This window comes from Homarus americanus, unplaced genomic scaffold (genome assembly GCF_018991925.1).
Source record: "Homarus americanus isolate GMGI-L3 unplaced genomic scaffold, GMGI_Hamer_2.0 scaffold4854, whole genome shotgun sequence".
In the NCBI taxonomy this organism is placed as follows: Eukaryota; Metazoa; Arthropoda; class Malacostraca; order Decapoda; family Nephropidae; genus Homarus; species Homarus americanus.
In genome coordinates, this window is record NW_024728299.1 from 433,384 (window position 1) to 455,242 (window position 21,859).

A 21,859-nucleotide genomic window follows, 5' to 3' on the forward strand; every position below is an offset into this window, starting at 1 on the left:
GAATAGTAGCCGCAGCACGCTGACGCGGATGTGGTTGGAAAGCCAACGACCGTGCTCGCCAGGGATGGTGAATGTGAAAGAAGAACGGTTTGTTATGGGAAAATGGTGAGGTTTGGGCGATACTAATGGCGTATGGAGAGGGGCACGCCAGGGTAGCCAAGCAGCTGATGGATGATGATCTGTGTTGGACTGCAGTACCATCTTACGTAACAGTATGTCCCACCCACACCAGTGACACAACTCTCCGACATCTTAACACTGCCAAAATATTTTCCCTAATCAAAATACTACCCCTGATGATTATGGATATTTAATTTGAATAATGCTGGAAATTACCAAAATTAATATACCCGGAATATCATAGCGTATACCACGACAAACACATTTAAATCATCCAAATTTTTGTCTCGACATTATTTCTCCGTAAAATACAGTGTTAATAGTGTACTCCATAAAGTTATGAGGAAAAAGAAAGATATGAAGCAATAAGTGGTGGCAAAGACGTGCAGTACCTCCACCGAAACGTCCTCCACTATTTTATCACCTCGCCCCCCGAACACACAGTGCCTACTGTACATCCCTTTGCTTACTCTTAAAGCAGAAAGCTGAGAGCATTTTAATCAACTACAATAAAGGCACAGCGCCCGTTTCACTACAATAAGTGAACGAAATCGCAAAAAAAAAAAAAATAAATAGACAATGGAGTATCGACACGGAGTTACGTAACTAAGTTTCCCCAAGGCCCACTGTGGTGTTACTGAGCTTTCGCATTCTTTAACCGTGAATTCTATGTTAATTCATAGGCCCACTGTGATGTTACTGAGCCTTAACATTCTTTAACCGTGAATTCTATGTTAATTCATAGGCCCACTGTGATGTTACTGAGCCTTAACATTCTTTAACCGTGTATTCTATGTTAATGAAGAAAACATATAACAACATAAGCATAACGTAAATGTATTTAGAGTTAAGTTAACGATGTGTTACAACTGAGGCAATAACAAGCAAATTATACAAGAGGGAATTACATGGTATGCATAGCTAAGCCTGTTGAATGCAATTAATAAAGTCGCTGCTTTAATTGTGAATAAATTAACGCTTTTATTCTCAAAAATAAAATTTTTCGATTTATCTATCGGGTAGGTATCGGTGTTCTATTTTATTTGCAGTGGAATATCGACAAGATGGGCGCACTTGTTTTATTGCTGTTCGCCGAGTTTCACCACACAAAATCTTTAAAAAATAAATTTTCAAGGATGCAAATCAAGACTTCATACTTCACTGCTGAAGTTACAGTCTGTCAAATCGTACCAAGCACACATAGAAATTAACAAATGCCCAACTACTGTATTATATCTACCATACTACTGTAACACACATGCCCCCATACATTATACACCAAACATTCCATTTTGTAAGTCTGAAAGAAATATTTCTCTTCAGAGTAGATTTTCAATTTTAATTGACTAATACAGTATTAAAAAATGTTGTATCAATAACAATTAAGTAATGTATACAAATCAATTTCCAGAATTTTCCGTAGAGCCAACAACAACAGTCAGTGAGTACTAAGAAATATAATAATTGAACTAATGAATGGAGTAAATAAAAGAGCATCAGTTTCCTTCCTCTTCGTTCAGGTACTGTACATCCCAAAATAATCAGTTTACGAGAGGAGTTTTAACATGTGTACCCGAGTTCACTTTAAACTCGGACTCCCCCAGTCTGGCACGAACACAACACCATGAAGCCATGTCCTGAAATATTGCACTCATTATCAAAAAATAAATGAGACCTAGACTAGATGCAACCCGGCAGACATGAAGGCGGGGTAAACACACATTTCCTCCATTTTCCTGTTACATAACCCAGGTTCGTCTCGCGCACTACCAGCATAACAATCCTTTACAAAAATAAGGAACATTTCAATCTATAATAATAATACAGTGTTTATATAATATCCTATACATTATATAAATTTATATAGAGATGAAGTAGCATTTATAGATGAATAAAAATACAAAGGAAAAAAATATATAATTGCAGAGCTGGCGACTGTTGGCAACTTGCATGATCCGCGACGCAACAAGGGAACGCGTGACCATGGCAACCACAGCCACTAGACCAACACCACCACTAGTACCACAACTCACTCACACTACATCACGAAAAACATTACAAAAGAAAAAAATATATTCGAGACCTGGAAAAAAGTTAAAGCTGATCATTTGTAGAACAATTTTCTAAAATGTGTCCTCTGATTTTCCTTTACTGCATATATGACAAAATTAGCACATATGGTGCACTGCCACAAAGCCGGTACACTTAAGTACTTTGAGATGGCTAGACAATAATACAGTAATTTAAATGTCAACACAAATTATCTAAAACGGAACAGATTAATATTTTGGAGAGAAAGAGTGGCAAATTACAGTTGCAGACAAACCAAGCACTCCACATGATCGGTATTATACACACCAAACGGGACATGAATAACTATACTGTGTGAGACTGTGCAACTGTAGAGGGAGGGAGGGAGGGGGTGGTGAGATGGAGAAGTGGGGAGGGGAGGCAGAATATCTAAGTGGAGGGGGTGGTGAGGAGATGAGGAGAAGGAAGAGGCAGAGAAAAGAGAGAATGGATGAGGTAAAGTCCCGTAGAGATGACAAGAGGAAGGGAGGTGGGTGCTCACGACTGCCACATAACAGTTCGGTCACTCGACGAACTGTGACGGACACTGGAGCCTTGTAATGCTGTTTACCGCCACTCTCCTGCCTGACTGTGTACGCCCCATACGACCCACAGTGATACAAGTTACCACACCAAGATACTCAGCTCAAACTATAATAATAATAATAAACAAACACAACTTGTATCAATTTATACCGTAAGTTTTCAATGATCATCCATCAATTTTCTCCCAGATAATCAGGTGTATCATCATCATCAAGGACTTTTATCACACGGTAAAAATAATTGTACCCAGTGGGTATCAATAAAAAGTAGATTTATTTACCTGTGCATAACAAGTTAAGTACAAAAAGAAAGTATCACATGAACATTAGGCACCACAGCTTATTTCACCCTTACGTTAACTGGGAGTTTAGATTAAGTTAGGTATTCACTTAGGAATTTAATCACTGGGAAAAAAAAAGCTCGCTGGGGTTGGGGAGGGCTAATCTTAGGTGATCCAAAAATGTTACATAACCAAGCTGACTTACGGGAGTGAACGCTGTTAGTTGGGGCTATGATAGGCTTACCCTCTAGTCTTATAAACTGTACAAGGTAAGGAGGCCTATACGTGGCCATTATATATTAACATCAAGATTTTTCCCAGTTTAAGGTCTCCCTAAAGCATTAAACCACCAGATAGTGAGTATTATGCGCAGGCTGGAGAAGAGCGATGGGAAGGTTCCCTTGTAGAAATAATTTAGTGTCTGGATTATGTAACCGGTCCCTACGGCCACCACAGCCGCAGCGGGTGGCGGTGGTGCCAGCCGCACGACCAGCCACCGCCACACCTTCAAATCCCCTCCCCCCTGCCCCACGCCCTTCCTCATGACACTGCTTCCCTAGTTATCCGATCAGCTGTTACTCCACACCTGAGCTAGTTTATATTGACTTAATCGTGTTCTGATGGTGCTCTTGGATCACCTTACACTTAGACACCCGAGTTTATTTCACCTAAGGATTAACCACTAACGCCGCCTGAGAGGGTTAGATGAGATTAGGTTAGCGTTAGGGTGGTTAATCTTCAGGTGAAATAAGCTGGCATGTCTACTCTTCAGGTGATACGTGTTTTCTTACTGCCTCAAATATCTCACACAACCCACAAATAATCATTATGGAAACAGGCGAAATGAACCCCAAAATTCAATACTCTGCTCTCTACTGCCTCCCCAGCTCATCCCTTGAAGGTTAAGTTAGGTTAGGTAAAGTTAGGTTTTGTTTAGGTTAGGTTAAATGTTAAGAGTTTATAAGGACGCTTCAGTGCCTGTAGCTTATCCCCCCCCCAAAAAAAAACCAACCAATAAATAAAGCTCATAATAAAATACTATACATTAATTACCCGCACAGGTGACCTATATCATTACCTGTACTCTACCGCTGAGACAAACAACACACGCTACTGATATCCGTCCTCTGGGTAATATACAACAACAACTTTATCTGTTAAAACCTGGGTCATGAGATAAATACGATAAATTAATCAAGTGACTGTGACACCCCGAATATTTGACCATAAAGAGGTAAGGGAATATAAGGTATTGTCTTGGAAACTCCGGGTCATAGTGTTTAGCCCTTATTATATTACCAGCATCAGTTCAAAACACCCGGTTTTAAATATCGTTAATATTCGCCAAGAAAATATTTCACCTGCCTGGTTTATCCCCGCGCCATTGAATCAATTCACTCTCAAATGTCGAATAACCGCCATGACAAAACTTACTTCTCATCCACATTCCACGGTTTTGCTTTTTAAACAACGCCAAGACTTCTATTCCTTCCCCAGCACCTCACAACTTTCCTGCATCGACAAATCGCCTTACTTGCTGTGTCCGGTAGGTCATTAGAATGATTTACCTGGCTTCTAGACTAGTCACTTCCCCTAGCAGCGAGTTTAGCCTCGTGGACACAATTTTATTTGCTTCGCTGGTGATGAACGACCCGTCACAACTGTTCACAGTACAGCATAACGCTGCTAAATATACCAAAAGCAGCCACCATAAATATTTTGTACTGGTATATTAATTAGGTTTTACATTATCTGGGTAGGAAAAGGCCTTTTCCTACCCAGATAATGTATTATCAGAGCACTTGTATATATAAATACAAAAAACACAGCCAGCATTGAATGATTTCTTGTCAAGAGACTTGATTCATTTTGCACGAGAAACATCCGTTCATGTGATAGTATTAAAAAAAAGTTATCGTCTTATCCTAATTCAGGAATCGCCAGTGCAACTTGAAGGTTAGACTAACTATATCTCATTGGGTTTAAGCGCCATTCCACCATTAAATACTCATACACTGACTCACCCAATCAAATAACAATCACTGAGACATGCACCGGCACCTTCCTCTATTACTCTATCTACTTACAACACTACCTGACAGCACAAAAGGCCCGTTTGGTTAACATAGCGTAAAACTTAACAGACACGAGACTGTCCCATGTAACACAAATTATCAACTGAAGATTAGACAGCCCAGCTTGTTTCACTTGAAGATAAACCACCCTAATGCTACCTAAGGAAGTTAGGTTAACTTAGCGTTAGGATGGTTAATTTTCAGGTGAAGTACACAGGGTTGTCTAATATTCAAGAATTATCACCCCGGCTCATGACTGTTTGTTACCGAGACGATCAGCTGGGAAGAGGAGAGACATTATGTTTCTATGCTGGTGAGACCTTGCCGCCCCTACATAACACGGGAGGTCCCTGTGAATCGCCACAAAACATGCACCGCGGTTAAGTCTTTCTGCACCCGACGCTCAACTCCCCAAATCATATTCTATGGGCTAAAAGTGAGTTACTAAACCTGCTGTATAATATTACTGATTTAATTTATTTGAGATAAAGTTTCCTAGGTGTAAACTGCAAAAAAATCACCCTCACATACACATCTTCGAGTTGATTAAATAAATCTGACTGGAAAATACATGTTATGATATGAAAGGTGTTTAAAAGTGGGGTATGGAAGAAGTGATGGAAATAACAAATTAAGAGAAGAAAAAGCCGGTGAGGAGAGAGCGGCGGCTGGTGGTGGTGATGCCGGCGGTGTGCGGTGTTCAGCCCCAACACCAGCTTCACGTTGCTCGGTCACGTGGTCTCACCATCGGGATATCCCGGCTACCTTGGTGAAGGGACACTAGACCTTGGCCTTCACCAACATTGTCGCCGTGTTCGTTACCAGCTGCTGATACTGAACAATATCACACAAATTTACTACTAAAACTAAAATAACAAAATTTTACTACAGAAATACATCCCTAGGTGATCAACAAATACATAAAATGATTAAATTCTGATAACTTCCAAAAGACAACATTCAAGTTGGTATAAAGTGAGTACGGTATAGTTGAGCCATTGACGCTTCTGCTCGCGACAGATTTAATTCAAGAGGTAGTACAGTACTACAGTAGAGACGGCTGTTCCAGGGACCTTCACATGGTTGGGGTGGTGGCCCGCCTCAACCGGCACACACCACACTCGTATAGAAATGTTCTCACGTCAGTGAATAATCTGGCCAAGTTGGGGCCACCTCTGCCTCACAGCTTTTCAACAGATACTACTACTACTTTGCTGTTATTCGGAGTAAGTATGACGATCATCCAGCGATGGCTGAATTATATGAATGTTTAATGATGTTACTTTCACTGGCGAGCTCTGAGGTGGCTCAAAAGGCCGATACGGGACTGGCAGGGTCGTCCACAGATGTTACGCGTGTACTGTACAGTCAGTAGCTGTAATTGCGCCCCCCCCCCCCTATTGTAGCCGGAGCTACGGCAAGTGAAGGCCTGGCGATAGGACAAACCCTTTTCCCTCCCTATATCTAAACGTTGCTGGATAGTTTTATAACTATCGTGGCTGGCGATGTTGCATTCTGTCAATATTGGCCTTCACCAGGGAGAGGAGGGAGCAATTACTGCTTCTGACTGTACTGTACATCTATTGCAATAGCGTTTTCCCGACGCTGGCGGTTGAAGGGGTGCACAATGAAGCGGATGGAAGTCACGTGACATAGCTGAGCATTTGGTGATGTGTGACGAGTCTGTGCGTGTGTACAGTATGTGATAAGAAGAAAGTAATGTAAGGAGTTGAATGATGTGTTGTGTGGCACCTTTAGAGGGGATGATCTGCGCGCGCGCGCGCGCACACCAAAAATATCGACATCGTGCGTGTGAAAGCATACACCTTAACAGTCACACAAATCATCCAACTGAAAACCATACATTTCTTTCTTCACATACAAGACACACACACACACACACACACACACACACACATGATGACACACACATGTTTAGCATATAAGCAGTTTTTATTTTGTATGACAGCTAAGACGTAAAGACAAAGGAAATTAATAAGAGTTTACCAATAAATAACATATATAAATCAACATGAATTTTGCCAAATTAATGTAAAAGACGTCACAAATATTATTTTCATCTGTGCCCGGAAAGACTAACACCTAAAAAAATATATATATATATATATATATATATATATATATATATATATATATATATATATATATATATATATATATATATATATATATATATATATATATATATATATATATATATATATATATATATATATATATATGAAAAACAAAAATTTGCTGGAAAACTAGAATTCTAAGCCGCCATCATAAAAGTCTGAGACATTTCCGACTTCATGCACCCGACCAGACGAGTAGACAAAGCCTTATAGAGAGCAGTGTCGTGTGAGGGTGCGAACTGGCGTCACTTAGCGAGTAAAAATATATACTGGATAGTCATCACAAATATCACACAGGAAGTCTCTTGAGTGTCGTCCAGAAGCAGCAACATTATTTATGCATTGTAGCAGCTTACAAGAGAGAGACATATATGGTAACAAGAGATAGGTGTGTGCTTAGGATGTATACTGTACACTGGACACAACCAGGCCATTTTACATCAATTGCCAATAAAATTCAGCTAACCTTATTTGCGTATTTGTATAACTGAAAAAATATGTAATACAACATACATCATAACAATGAAATCCAAATATAGACTAAAATCAAACACAGATAAACAGAAACACTATATCGACAGCTACAGTTCATTCACAACACGACGATGCAGGTATTCTTCCATCAAGGTACCCCGGAAGGCAGAGAGAGCACATAACACTAGACAACCGCAGCAAAGCAAGGTCGTCCACACCCTAGGGCGTCTAAGACTAACTACCCCCGCCATAATGTATTACCTGGGGAGAGAGAACCTGTAACTCAACACCGGGGCTCAGAACTTATAATTGTGCCCTGAAGTAACCTCCCTGATACGCCCAGGGAAGTTTAGGAGGTAAACAACACCACGGACGAACACAAACAGTGGAAGTAAGTCCAAACAAGAGGACTAACATGACCAAACTATAGATTAATAACATGAACCGTGAGTTAACACCAGTCAAAGCCGCCAGAGGGTAGCGGCTCATTGTCAAAGTCTGGAAACACAGGGCAGTCATGCAGTCGTCAAAGACTAGAGGGACAATGTCAAGGGATAGAGAAGTGGTCATCAAAGGGCGCGGTCGCTCTCGTGGCAGGTAAGCTCCTAAAACAGCCACCAGCTCTCTCAATTCCTCCCTGTCGTAACCCCTCCACACACACACACACACACACACACACACACACACACACACACAAAGAAGTCCTCACAGTCAAGCTATTTTATGGATCATGGTGAAAGTAATGATAAAACCCGTGACTCAGAGGTGGGATGGAGTATGATGGCAGGTGGGGTGGAGTATGATGGCAGGTGGGGTGGAGTATGATGGCAGGTGGGGTGGAGTATGAGGGCAGGTGGGGTGGAGTATGAGGGCAGGTGGGGTGGAGGCGAGGCAGGGTGCAGTATGAGGGCAGGTGGGATGGAGTGATGGCAGGTGGGGTGGAGTGTGATGGCAGGTGGGATGAGTATGATGGCAGGTGGGTGGAAGGCGAGGTCAGGTGGGATGGAGCGATGGCAGGGGTGAATATGAGGCAGGTGGATGGAGTGAGGGCAGGTATGAAGTATGAGGGCAGGTGGGATGGAGTATGAGGGCAGGTGGGATGGAGTATGATGGCAGGTGGGGTGGAATATGATGGCAGGTGGGGTGGAATATGATGGCAGGTGGGGTGGAATATGATGGCAGGTGGGGTGAAGGTTGAAGACTGATGGAGTGGAGGCCAGAAGAGGTGGAGGTTAAGGAACTCTTAACAAAATTACACAACCCACTCGCTCCCGGCAGCCCTGACACCACAGGCACGGAACATGACAATACTCGGGTACCATGATAAACAGACATATTTCTTGTCCTCTTAGCCATAAATACCCAAAATGTCGTCACCTTTCCTCGGAGGTTAGTAAAATACATACTGCAGTTCCTTTGTAATGATGTAACACTAAGATATTATTATTATTGTACCAGGGTTAATCACCAATAGATTATGATTATCACTTGCTATTTATTATTTTTACTATAAGATATTTCATTATCGTTGCCGGAACTACAGCAATACATTCACCACACCACACACCACCAACATTAAATCCGACGAAACATTACGAAAATCCCATTAAGCTAAGTAACAACTATTGACGGAGGGAACTAATCATTCTGAAAAAGCAAATGACTGGCGAGTAGAGACAGGGCGTGTGGCAGGGAGAGAACTGACCTGTACCAAGTAAGTAAAGTGTATGACAGTGAATAAAGTGCAATAGAGTCAATAATGTGATGGGCAGTAAGTGATTGACTAGTGTGATGAGGCATGAATAATAATAAGAATGAAGTGTAATGAATAGTGAATGATTGTGAATACAGTGTAAAGGTCGGCGAGTCAACACTTCAAGGACTACTGCACCAAAGATGACCCCCCCCCCCAAAGAAAAACTATTCACTAAGTCACGCATTACTTATGATTTACACATACTGAAGTGGCGAAGATTAAGGTAAAAAGTGTTGTCTTACTAACATGATATAACAAAGGTACAAAATATCACGTGTGTCAATATGCCCAACATGATAGTATGCAACATCAGAGGGGCGACCGACACACACAAGTGGGCCAGTCAATGTTAATTTGTAAGTCTCCTGCTCCTCCTCACTACCTCTTAACACTGTCCCCTTATTTAACACCAGGGCGAGGGAGTAGGCAGTTGTAAATCAGGACATAAATGTTATAATCAGAAGAAATTTGGGGGGGGGGGGATATTGAATAGAGGACCAAGAGAGAATAATAAATCTGTCTGAGTGGGTGGGTTGGAGGGCAGGGAGGACTGTCTGACCTCGGTGGGCTACTCCAGATCAAACTGGATTCTGCGAGGAAGACCCACAAACGAACGCACACACACCACCACCATACTACACACAAGCCCGCGCCCTTACACACACACACACACACACACACACTTCATGAAGGGGGGGGCGCTCTCACTCATTCACTGAATTGTATATTTTTAATCAGCAGCTGTTTTCTTTACTAAACTTTAAATTATCTTTATTTTATTATTACCATTGTTGTTATTATTAGTTATTATCATTATTATTTTATCATCATCGTCATCATCATCATCACACACGAGCAAAAACTACACTAAAAATTCTTCAATGACAGCACATTCCTCGTCCAAAACCGCGAAGCAATTTTACAACCCGGTAACAATCCTCTCACCCCCCCAACACACACACTCAAGGCAACGAGATACCGTACACTTTGCTTTCACAGTCAAACAAATTTATGGTAAACAATCAAATCTTATCAAATTTATAATTCAAGCAATGTGTGTGTGTGTTCACCATTTTGAGTCTACTAGTGTTGCAATTGACGGAACTGTTTCCATTAGTTACGCCAAATTCTTCCCATCGCCGCGGCCTGCCTCCACAAGCCTGAAGGACAACACAGGTTCTGTACTAAATAGCCTCAAGGTGATCGGGTCCGTCAGTCTGTCTGTCAGTTCGTCATTGTTTCATTTTCAGATATAACCCCAGAGATATTACTATACACTTCTCGTCAATATTGTGTCCAGGTGCCGCGCGATCCTATTAAAAAATCCAGGAAATTTAATTATAAACATCAATAACTGGGGACACAGATGGCTTGGATACTAAGTGCTCTTATTCACCCTCCCAAGACTCATAACAATACTATACTGTAGTTAAGATAAGGCACTTCCCCTTCCCAGCTTTCTTCCTAACACGAAATACTTCCTCTCAAACCTTACGTTCTTGTCAATACAATATATCATAACTCCTAAACGCTTGCTACTGTACTTTCTAATGAGACACTTTCACCTTAAAGCTAGAATCATACCGTAACTTTCTAACGTTGTACACAGCGTCGGTAAATGTAGGAGAAAATGTATAATATATCCGACATATTAAACCACACACACACATCTTTTAGTTCCATTCTCCCGGTTTTCAGTACATTATTATGAAGTTTTCCAGCCACACATTTCTCCAACAACACAAACTAAGAGAATGCCAACAGCTGCGCAGGTGGATCAATGTTGTGGTAAGTTATATAAAAGTCTTGTGAGGACGTGGTGAAATCTGACCCCACCCCCCCACCGTGAGCAAGTCTGTCAACCCCCCTGAGGTATTCACGTATCTGCACTTGTCTTCATCACCATGTCCCAAAATTTAACACCAATCGAGGTTATTATACACTGTGGACCCCCCAACTAATGTATTAATGTCCATACACGAACATAATTACTGTAGTCCACTGATCTGTCACAATTATTCACTGTAAAGATTATTAGGTTTTATTAAAAATGAGAGAGAATGTGAGGAAGAGATTAAGCAGAGTTGTTGAACGAGAGTCGACCACACCCCCACCACCCCCTTTCTCTCTCCTTCACGCGTGTGGTCGACTCTGTTTACCCTCACGAGGTGTAATGAGAGAAAAAAGCAGCGAAACTTCATACTCGCTGATACGATTACATCACACGTCTGCGGTCATCATGGTAATACTGATACAGGTTCCCCCGAGGTGTCTGTTTATGTTTAAATGTGGCTCCAATGCCCAAGGTTTAAGCAGGGTTGTTACACTCCTAGGTGTAAGTCGGCAACAATTATTATTTCACGTCAACCTCAAAAATAGAAATATTATCCCTGAAGTAAGTGTCGGTAAGAAGGTACTTATTTATTCTAACTTGCTATCTATAATATATTTCTTACAACTATTTCTTGAGGCTGAGTTTCATGTAAGAACGTCGAAATATTAATAGGAAGCTGCCTTAAATGAAGAAATCCCGGTGAATGAATCCTTAAACAAAGAAACCTCACCTTACTCATAATTATATCGTATTAATGAGAACTAAAGATACATCCGCCTGTCTACGTGAAAGAAGGAGAATCCAATGTTTTTTTTTTCATGTTTTCTCCCAGTCCCCCTCCCATTAATCCTTAGTATGATCGCAAGACAAATTAGTAGCACACGATTCACAGCGTCAGATAGGTGTCCATCCACGAAGAACGAACAAAAGAACACAAGGGGTGTATTTCTGAGAAAAGGGACGGTGGCCGCACTGCAGCTATACGTCAAGGCCGTTCTACGGGAGAGTTGCCAACTTGTATCACCACCACCACAACACCACCTTGTATAACGAGTTACCTGCCCTGCTACCTACAGTAATACAGGTAGTAACACTAAGCTAGAATACAGGACAAACACTAAGCTAGAATACAGGACAGTCTCTAGTATCCCCAAGAGGCCTCACACAATACACAAAACATAGTCTGCTTCATGTGGCTAGAGGTGTTCTCGTCCTTGTTACTAAGTGAACAAACCAACGTCCTTAATAATGCCGTATCTAGCCTCATAGCCTTCCAAACACTATGCATATAACTGGTGCCTAAATATAGCCACCATCACGCTTCTTAAATACATCAGCTGCCAGCTTAACAGCTTATTATTGTTTCGACGCACCCGCTTTGTTCTGATACTCGGTTACATAAGCCCGTCTGCCTGCACGACCCCGCTACCACACTGTGAGCTCATCAAGGTTCGTGGTGTGCTTTAAGGCTTGGTAAACATACCAGGTTTACAATAAGCCAAGGGAGGACAGTCTCAGCACTGACACCTCTGTAGCTCGCACTGTGCCGGGGTGCTCGCTCTTTTATATGTTCCCCTCACTCTGATATATATCCCGAATTGGAATAAAAATATTCGTACAATACAGAATACACAATATGGTGACCGCTCCCTGTCCTTCATGGTTTCAACCCCAACCTAAGTATAACTATTAGGATTTAGGTTCAGTCCGAAAGGACACCAGTCGTAATAACCATTTATCCTAATGACCGTAAATCCTAAAGGTTCAGTTCACCTAAGGTCTAGCAAGACCACTCAGGATATTCCACTCAATTAAAAGTGTATTATTATCACATTAAGACATCCAATATAACAATATTACCCAATTAACAATAAGAATCCATTTGCAGGACTCAACACCAAGAAGAATTCCACCTAAGAAACAAGACTGCGGAGCGCACAGTACCTCCAGGTAGAGAATGTGACCTTGAGCAACAGCTGAGGTGCGAGTGTGTCCGTGATACAGAGTATAATATGTGTGTACCAGAATGGGAGCTCATAGTGACGAGTTGTGTGGGAGTAGGCTGGCTCGAGGCGCCAGAGGGAGGAGGCCCAGGATGTGTTGTGTTCAGGTTATATAACTTGGCGTCTCCTGGGCTGATACCTTGTGAGACGGATCCTAAGTCACCCACACTTTCAAAATCTCTCCCATTTTATATACAGGAACCAACAATTTAGTACATTAATAAACAGTACAGATTAGTTCAAGTGGGGCCTAAAATAAACACACAGTTTGGGGTAATGTGATTCCTAATCGACTAACGGATCTTAGACATAAGCAACCTAACCCGACACAACCCAGTCTAGTATGTTTAAATCCGCTATTTTAGTACAAAAGTTGAGAGAGAGAGAGAGAGAGAGAGAGAGAGAGAGTAGTGATAAGATAGGAAAACGCCGTGACTGTCCACAACACGGGGTGCACCGTCTTGTTTACCGAAGTACACCAAGGTGGCCCGCCACTCCCGCCCCACCACTGTTACAATGAAGTGTGCCTCATTCCTTCCTGGAGCCCCGAGTACACCTCCTTCACCTATAACCTGACGATGCTTCATTTACACCCTAATAATAGATACTTCATGCCCCTTCCTTTAAGCCATCAAGAGGTGGGGGGGCTTCATAATTTTTGTTTCATTTATTGGGCACTCCCCTACATCCTTGTGTAAGGTGAAGCGCAGAAGCGTTTACAGCGCCCAACAGGGAAGCATGCTAAGTTCATGCCTGCCTTTATCTCTCATGAATTAAGGGCGTAGAAGCCTGAAGAGTCAGTGGTTTATGTCATCAAGTTATTGGAAGCTCCAACAACTTTCCCTGAATACGAATTCGCAACTTTCGACTTACAACAGGTACCTACTTTACTGCTAGGTGAACAGGGACTAATGGGGGCGAGGAAGTAAGCCCAAACAACTTCCACCGGCCCGGGAATCGAACCCGTGACATCTCGCTTGCGAGGCAAGAACGGTACCGCTTCTACCACCAGTGCCCCGGACTTCATAATCCAGAGCTTCGCAGTCAATAAAAGCTTCAAAATTATTCATCAAGTCTTAAAGAGGATACGGCTGTATTCTTCATCTCAAACAACACGACACTTCATTATTCTGATCGTAAACTTAAGGACATTCCAGATAACACCTAATGCAGGGAGATTATTATTCATTTCTAGTCACTTAAGCTCAATAAACGTTTCTCCTTGACATCCTTTAAGCCTCATTTTCACAACAAAGGATGAAGGGATCACCTGAAGATTAACCACCCCGAGCTTATTTCACCTGATGATTACACACCCGAATGCTGTTACCTACCTGGTTGGATAGATTAGGACTTACACCTTACAAAATTTTTGACCAAAATATACTTTTTTTTTCTCAGAATTGAAATTTAAGGGGTTTAACTAATTAAGTACTTTCAGAATAAGACAAACCCTAAATCACACCTTGGAAACCCATAGTGATGAGTAATTAGCATTGAAAAATGTCAGTAAAATCTTTCAAGGGTCATTTTGGCCACTAATTACTCTGCAATCGAATCGTGGACCACATATTCATAATCAGCAAGCTCAGGAATACTCATACTGTGATTTTCAGCAAAATCTAATTTTTGGCCAAAAATCACCAGAAATGTAAGTCTTACAGTCCATCAATCCTTAGGTGAAATAGCCTCGGGGTGGTTAATCTTCAGGTGTCCCGGATGAACACACACACACTGAAAACAAGAACTGGGACCTACAGTACATACATCTTTAACTGGAGCCCTGCAGGACGTTATTGATGAACCTTATTGATCCTGGCTGTAAGTGTCATTATTATTAATACTGGCATTCGACTCGACTCAGACCCTCTCCCCTGACCACAACCACCGTCCCCTATCAACCGCCACAATTTCCTGGACTCTCCCCCTCCCTTTCTCATCATCATCACCTACAACCACCCATTTTCCCTCACCATCACTACCACCACAATCCAAACACTCCCATTCCCCCACCACCAACAATAACCATCACTAATATCACAATCCCAACACCACCATCACCACTTCTAGGGCCACACCCTTCCCCACCGCTACTTTAATTACCCCCAACACCACAACCCTCATTCGACCGCCCAGACCACACTCCCTCCACCCCTCCTCTCTCTCTCTCTCCTACCACCACAAGGGAACACAACGGTTGGAAGTATAGATCAGGAGCTGTGACACACTGTATATACCAGCTGCTCACGTGATCAATAACCGTAGGCTAGCGGGTCTCGTAACAGCCACCACTACTGTCCCCTATACACAAAGGTGGAACTATATAACAGAACCAAAAGATACCGTACCAGGGTTTGTAATTGACGTTGAAATTGTTTAATTGACGAGAAAACTACAGGTATGAATGCAAACAACAACAACATTAACGTGGGTACCAGAGTTAATATGCGGATTCTCTTCTAGATATTTTTTTTATTTAGTGTCAATTAATTTTGAAACTTTATTTGTTGATCACCGTAAAACATAAGAGAGAGTAATGAGCAACAAACACAACAGAACAACAACGAAAACATGGGAATAACAACAGTTAACGAACAAACGAGCCTAAATACCCCCCCCCCCACAGAACCAGACCCCTTTCGACCCAAATTCATCTCCCTTCGCCCCTCTCTCTCCCCTCCCCTTTTGACTACTAGCTATCCCTCTCCCTTCACATCCCACCACCACCACCCTACCACTCCACTCACACCCAACCTACTCTTCTCCTCTCAACACCCCCACCCCTACCACCACCTACTTCCCTAACACCCTACCACTCACAACCCACTATTACCATTCTCTTCACACCCCATCACCACCCACAAAAACAGTCACTTGGCGACCAGGTAAACACAGCCTTATCATAAAGCTCTGTCATCATTACACGTCATACCAACACTCCACCTGATCAATAATGCTCTCACTGGATGCACACCACAGCTACATGACCACTACCTCACCTACCATGCACCTGACAGACCAACCCACCAACTACTTGTAAGGTAACAAGTTGGCGAAGCTAATAAAAGTTTGAAAGTAAATACAATGCAGTTTAGTACAGTCTTAATTAATCCTCTAAGAGTATAATGACATCGTATTCAAGGGGTTAAGCCATTAGGTGCCACTTAGGAGGGTTCAGGCTCCCACTTGGTAATATCGTTGTTATTGTTCACTTTGTATTTATTTATTTTAATGGGTAAATAAACTATGCCAATCACACCGTCAATACCACCACCAATAGCTCAGTCTGATATCCACTTCTCCTTGACCTCATCCCGTCTCGTCTGTCCGCGTCACCACACACACTATTTGGACGCCTCTCAACATGTTACGAAACCGATACAGTGTACACATATCTTTAAGGAGCTGACCAAGACAGATAAAATCCCTAACATACCCAGGTTAGGTTAAGTTGGGTTGGGTTAGGCATGAGGTTAAGTTAGAACGTGTTCGTCAAGGCGAGGTGAGAGTCAGAGGTTAAGTTCTTTATCCGAGTGCTCAGAATATTAGGCAATTTAGCTGCCAGCCCAAGACATGAGCCACACAATACAATGTCTCCCTGAAAAATGTATAAAATGTCAAGCTCAGCCCAGGACATAAGTGATTCATAACCCCGCCACAGCCTCCGTACAATATATATTACACACCACACATTACAACTGTTCTGAGAAATACGTGGAACTGGGAAGGTTAATCTCAGTGGTAATAACAACAACAATAATAATACAAATAGTAGTAGTAGTAGTAGTAGTAGTAGTAGTAGTAGTAGTAGTAATAATAATAATAATAATAATAATAATAATAATAATAATAATAATACACAAATGATGACAATAATGATAAAAATACCGACAACAATAATAATAGTAAAATAATAGAAACCAAGTATATTTCACGTTCCGAACACTATAATGACTCAAGAGACAGCAAGGCGCCCCAAAAGGGGGAAAAAATCACAAATCATGTAAAATTCACGACTCTGATTAAACAGTTAAGAATACCGCGGAAACCAATACAAAATTAGTATATTTCTATGACTTGGTGGTGATGGTGCAGTGGGAGGGGGTGATCAAGTCAGCCCATGGCCTAATATAGAGCTTCTGTCGTGTGTGTGTTTGTGTGTTCGTTCGTATTAGTTCGACTTCGTTCGTGCATAACAACCCCCTCCCCAGGTCCACCGCAACCATGAAAACCTAACCTAACCCCCGCTGTAGTCCCCTCAAGGTTGCTCTTCATCAAACGTCACTCCTCACCTGCGCTACACCTGACGTCACTCCACCAGGTAATCTACTAGGTGCTAAGGAAGCATTCAGGGGCTGGACATACCTGACCACCTTACCTGTGTCACTGTTACTTCCTCGTCCATTTATTTTAGGTATCGAGCAGGCATTTAACCCACTCCACACAGAAGGATAGGAGGAGATAGATAGATAGATAGATAGACAGATAGATAGACCAATTCTAAACACACTATAAAAAGTCAACATGAACACACCCAAATTATATACGACCTTCAAATATTACCGACCACCACAGCCAACGTCTCTCTCTCTCTCTCTCTGGTTGGCATTCTCTCACACACACACACACACACACACACACACACACACACACACACACACACACACACACACACACACACTCACTCACTCACTCCCTCACTCACTCTCTCTCTCTCTCTCTCTCTCTCTCTCTCTCTCTCTCTCTCTCTCTCTCTCTCTCTCTCAATCATGAGAAGAAACAGCTAATTTTAACACTTCTCGCGAGATTACAGGGTCAGCCATGAAGCACGTCACTTAACCCTGGGTCAATATTGCCAAAATTTAGGTGAGGTGACCACGCAACACTCCCGCTTCTCTGATAAATTCTTCGTCAATACTTATTTCTGGTTGAAGGTCAAATCAGGCGCCAAACCTTTCAGGCTGACATATTGGAACTAGGGGCCCAATTATGAGTGTGTGGGCCTATTACATATGGTCATTTAGTATTTATATATCTTGATGTTTTCAGTAATGATCCATATTGTAAAAATAACTTGCTTTGATGTTTTTATTATTATTATTATTATTATTATTATTATTATTATTATTATGGATCAGGTGAAGACTAGGTACCCTGTATAAATATCCTGAAGCCCCCCGCCCACCAGTTAGCGTTACGGTTGCCTTGGGGTACTGCTACTACTACTATCATCATCGTTGTCAGTCGTCAGTTGGTGTGTGTGCGTGTGTGTACACATCCTAATCTGTGATAAAATAGCGATAATTCTACCTGGTCATTAATGCGTGCAATCAATGTATCGTTTACTAATGGCTATATATAGAAGTTGACCTTAAATTAAGAGGGGGGTGGGGGTGTAGAGGTGGGGGTGGTGAAGAGATGGAGGTGGTGGAGGGATGGAGAAAAGGGGGATGGTACAACAACAACAACAATAATATTAATAAAAAAAACTACAAAAACAATAACAGTTCAAATAACAAATAAACAGGAGAGAGCTGGCCCATGAGAGTGTGGGCCGCCAATATTGTATAAATATAACTGTGTCGCTGTGTGGAGCCTTGTAACGCTGTATGTGTCATGATAACAGTGTCTCCTGATAACGCTGCATGGGGCCTGGTAACGCCGTGTGGGGCATGGTAACGCTGTATGGGGCCTGGTAACCGTGGGGAGTCAGGATATAATTATTGAATGAGGGAACAACATCATTGGTTTTCCCCGCGACTAGTGACTCATCCCTTCCCTCCCTCCCCTCTTCTGTCTTCCCCTCCCTCCCTCCCTCTTCCTCTCTATCTCTTTCCACCTTTTATTTTCTTTCTCTCTTTCTCCATCTCACCCATCCCTCACTTTCTTTCTTCACTCTCTCCCTCCCTTCAAATATTTTCCTTCTCTTTCTTCCTTCCCTCCTTCACTTCTCTCTCTCTCTCCCTCTTTTCTTCTCTCTCATCTTGCAGGGAGGATGGAGGAGGAAGGCATTGTCCTCAGAGCCTTGAGCTGCACTCACAATACTTCCTGCTCTTACTCAGATACGTGACAACACTGGAGGGATAAGAGAAGAGAGGAGGAGAGGAAGAGAAATGGGAGGAGGAGACAGGGGAAGGAGGAGATAGGGAAGGGGGGGAGAAAAGGAGAAGGACGGAGGAGAAGAAGAAAGGGGAGGAGAGAAGAGGGGAAAAGAAAGGAACATAAAAGGAAAGGAGAAGGGATAAAAGGCAAGGATGAACAGATAGGAGTAGGAATAGGATTGAAAAAAGAGGAAGAAAGAAAATAAAAGGAGGAGGAGGAGGAGGAAGTGATGGGATAAACAAAATGAGCAAGTTAATCTGACACTTTCGGGCGACTTATGATAAGGAAGGATCATTACAAGGTTAGGTGAGGGGGCAGCACCAGTTAACAGCGATAACACCACACTACCTGTAACACCCACTATATATAACGCCCTCTACTACACCACTACACCGCACAACAACCATACCACACCCACCACACAACAACCACATCAATCCACCACACTACACCCACGACACACTACACCACACACACTTTAATTGGTATGGTTAAGTGTGGGTAAGTAAGTTTGTAAGTGAGGCAGCGCACGACAGGTAAGGAAGACCCACCTGAGCTAGGCTAGGGTGAGCTCTCTCTCCACCCTTGCGTCGTAGTGGCGGCGCGGACCCACTGACCTATACTGTAGTAATTGTTGGCTGCCAGTTCACACAACGAAAACTTACCCACCACCTAAAATACACCGAAAACTTGCCTTGACACACACACACACACACACACACACACACACACATTTTCAGCCCACTTGCAGCCATACAACGTCTCCAAATACCAATCTTACCCACAGCCGCTAAACAAGAGGACTTAGGCCACAGGTTCTACAAATAACATTACTTCGGCTATAAATAATAATGGTTGTACCTCGTGTTCAAGACTAGCCTGATCTATTGGCAACATACAGGTAGGCGCGATTTATTTTTTTTAATGTGCAGAAGCCGTCGCCAACACAACACCCTGAGTTAACGAGCTGTTATGACCCAACTGCACTGAAGAACCATTACTCCGGAGCAGAATTCACTTAGTGGTAAATATCCCAGGTTCCTAACCACCCTACCCAAGGCCACTCCCATCCGCGGCGAGTGTACCGACCACTGCACCACAGGACGCCACCAATTTCAACTATACACAATACCCGCCAGAAGTAAATGTATCCACCCTAAAGAACAAAAAATCAGTCCACAGCCGCCAAACTCCACGACACCTTCAGCAGTAACCCCATGAAGGTTGAAAAAAAGAACGCCGAGGAGAAGGGGGAGGTGTTGTGTGTGTGTTACCGAGTAGCGACAGGCAGTGACTGGCCGCTCTTCCGCAATATTTCAACGCTGTAAACTTTCTCCTGTGGCGTCACGTCGACCCTCACCTACAGTATACCGCCGGCCACTACACTACACTCCACGTGACTCTGTGTACTTGTGTTGCTCAGGTCAATATTTATTTCTGGGTAAAGGCATCAGTCTATATCTTTATAATATTACAGCGACCAGGTTAATGATTACGATGGATGTGTAATGCTAGCGACATCTTCACCAGTCTCTTGCTTTCCCATTCATCTCTCGATTATAAGAGGTAGGAAGACGTGACTACCTTCTCAAGTAAGGTGTCTGTATGTCCACAATATGCAATGCGGGGTTCCATTACCTCAGTCTGGTGTACGCGTATAAGGTATTGATCTAAACCAAATTAAACAATAATAGTGAGCGTGTGGCACTCAACGCCTCAAATCTAATGGCCTGCTTCAGAAACACACAAAGCACGCTGGGCTTGGCATTACACACCAGCCGTCTGTCACCCAATAAACCTTAGCGGGAGATAACACCACGTCACCTGGCCAATGTCTGAGTGATACCCCTTCCCTCCCACCTCCCGGCACACGCTACACATCAACACTCCTCACGGTCTTGACTTATCACTAAGGACGTCCAGATAGCAACTTGAGCGCACTGATACAGCTCACCGGGTTAAATGGCCAAGCACAGGTCGCCGCCGTGGCAGACCAAAACAAGAGGAAATCCGAATCGAAAACCAGAAGAACAATAGAAATACAAACAAAAGAAGAGTGATATAGAAAGATAGAAAAATAAAAAAATAGTAAAGGAAAGGATATACACAGATCAGGAAGAAAGGACATGGAAAGGAAGGAAGGAAAAATATGTCCCGTGTGAGGAAAGGTCTTGGTTGGTTTGTCAGGAGCAGGTGAAGGAGTGTTATGATTCGCTCAGAATACATCAAAGGAAGCCAAGACCAGCTGGATAGAATCTTTTGAGAACCCATAATGGTGGGTTATGGCCAGGCTAGGGATACCCACCACTTCCCTTCAGTGGAACCCTACATGTGTCGCCTGGATTAAACCAATATAATCCTTTATGAAACAAGTATCATTAACCAGGCAGTTGGAGTCCCTAAAACAACCCCTCCTAAATAGACCACACAGTCTCGTACGACCGATCATTTATTACAATTT

The 21,859-nt window shown here is 42.6% G+C and overlaps 1 protein-coding gene across 5 annotated transcripts in view; it reads right to left on the reverse strand.

The window, feature by feature from the left end:
• The window catches only part of LOC121866057, a 91,257-nt gene that overhangs the window by 20,360 nt on the left and 49,038 nt on the right, over positions 1-21,859 (reverse strand). The window lies entirely within an intron of this gene.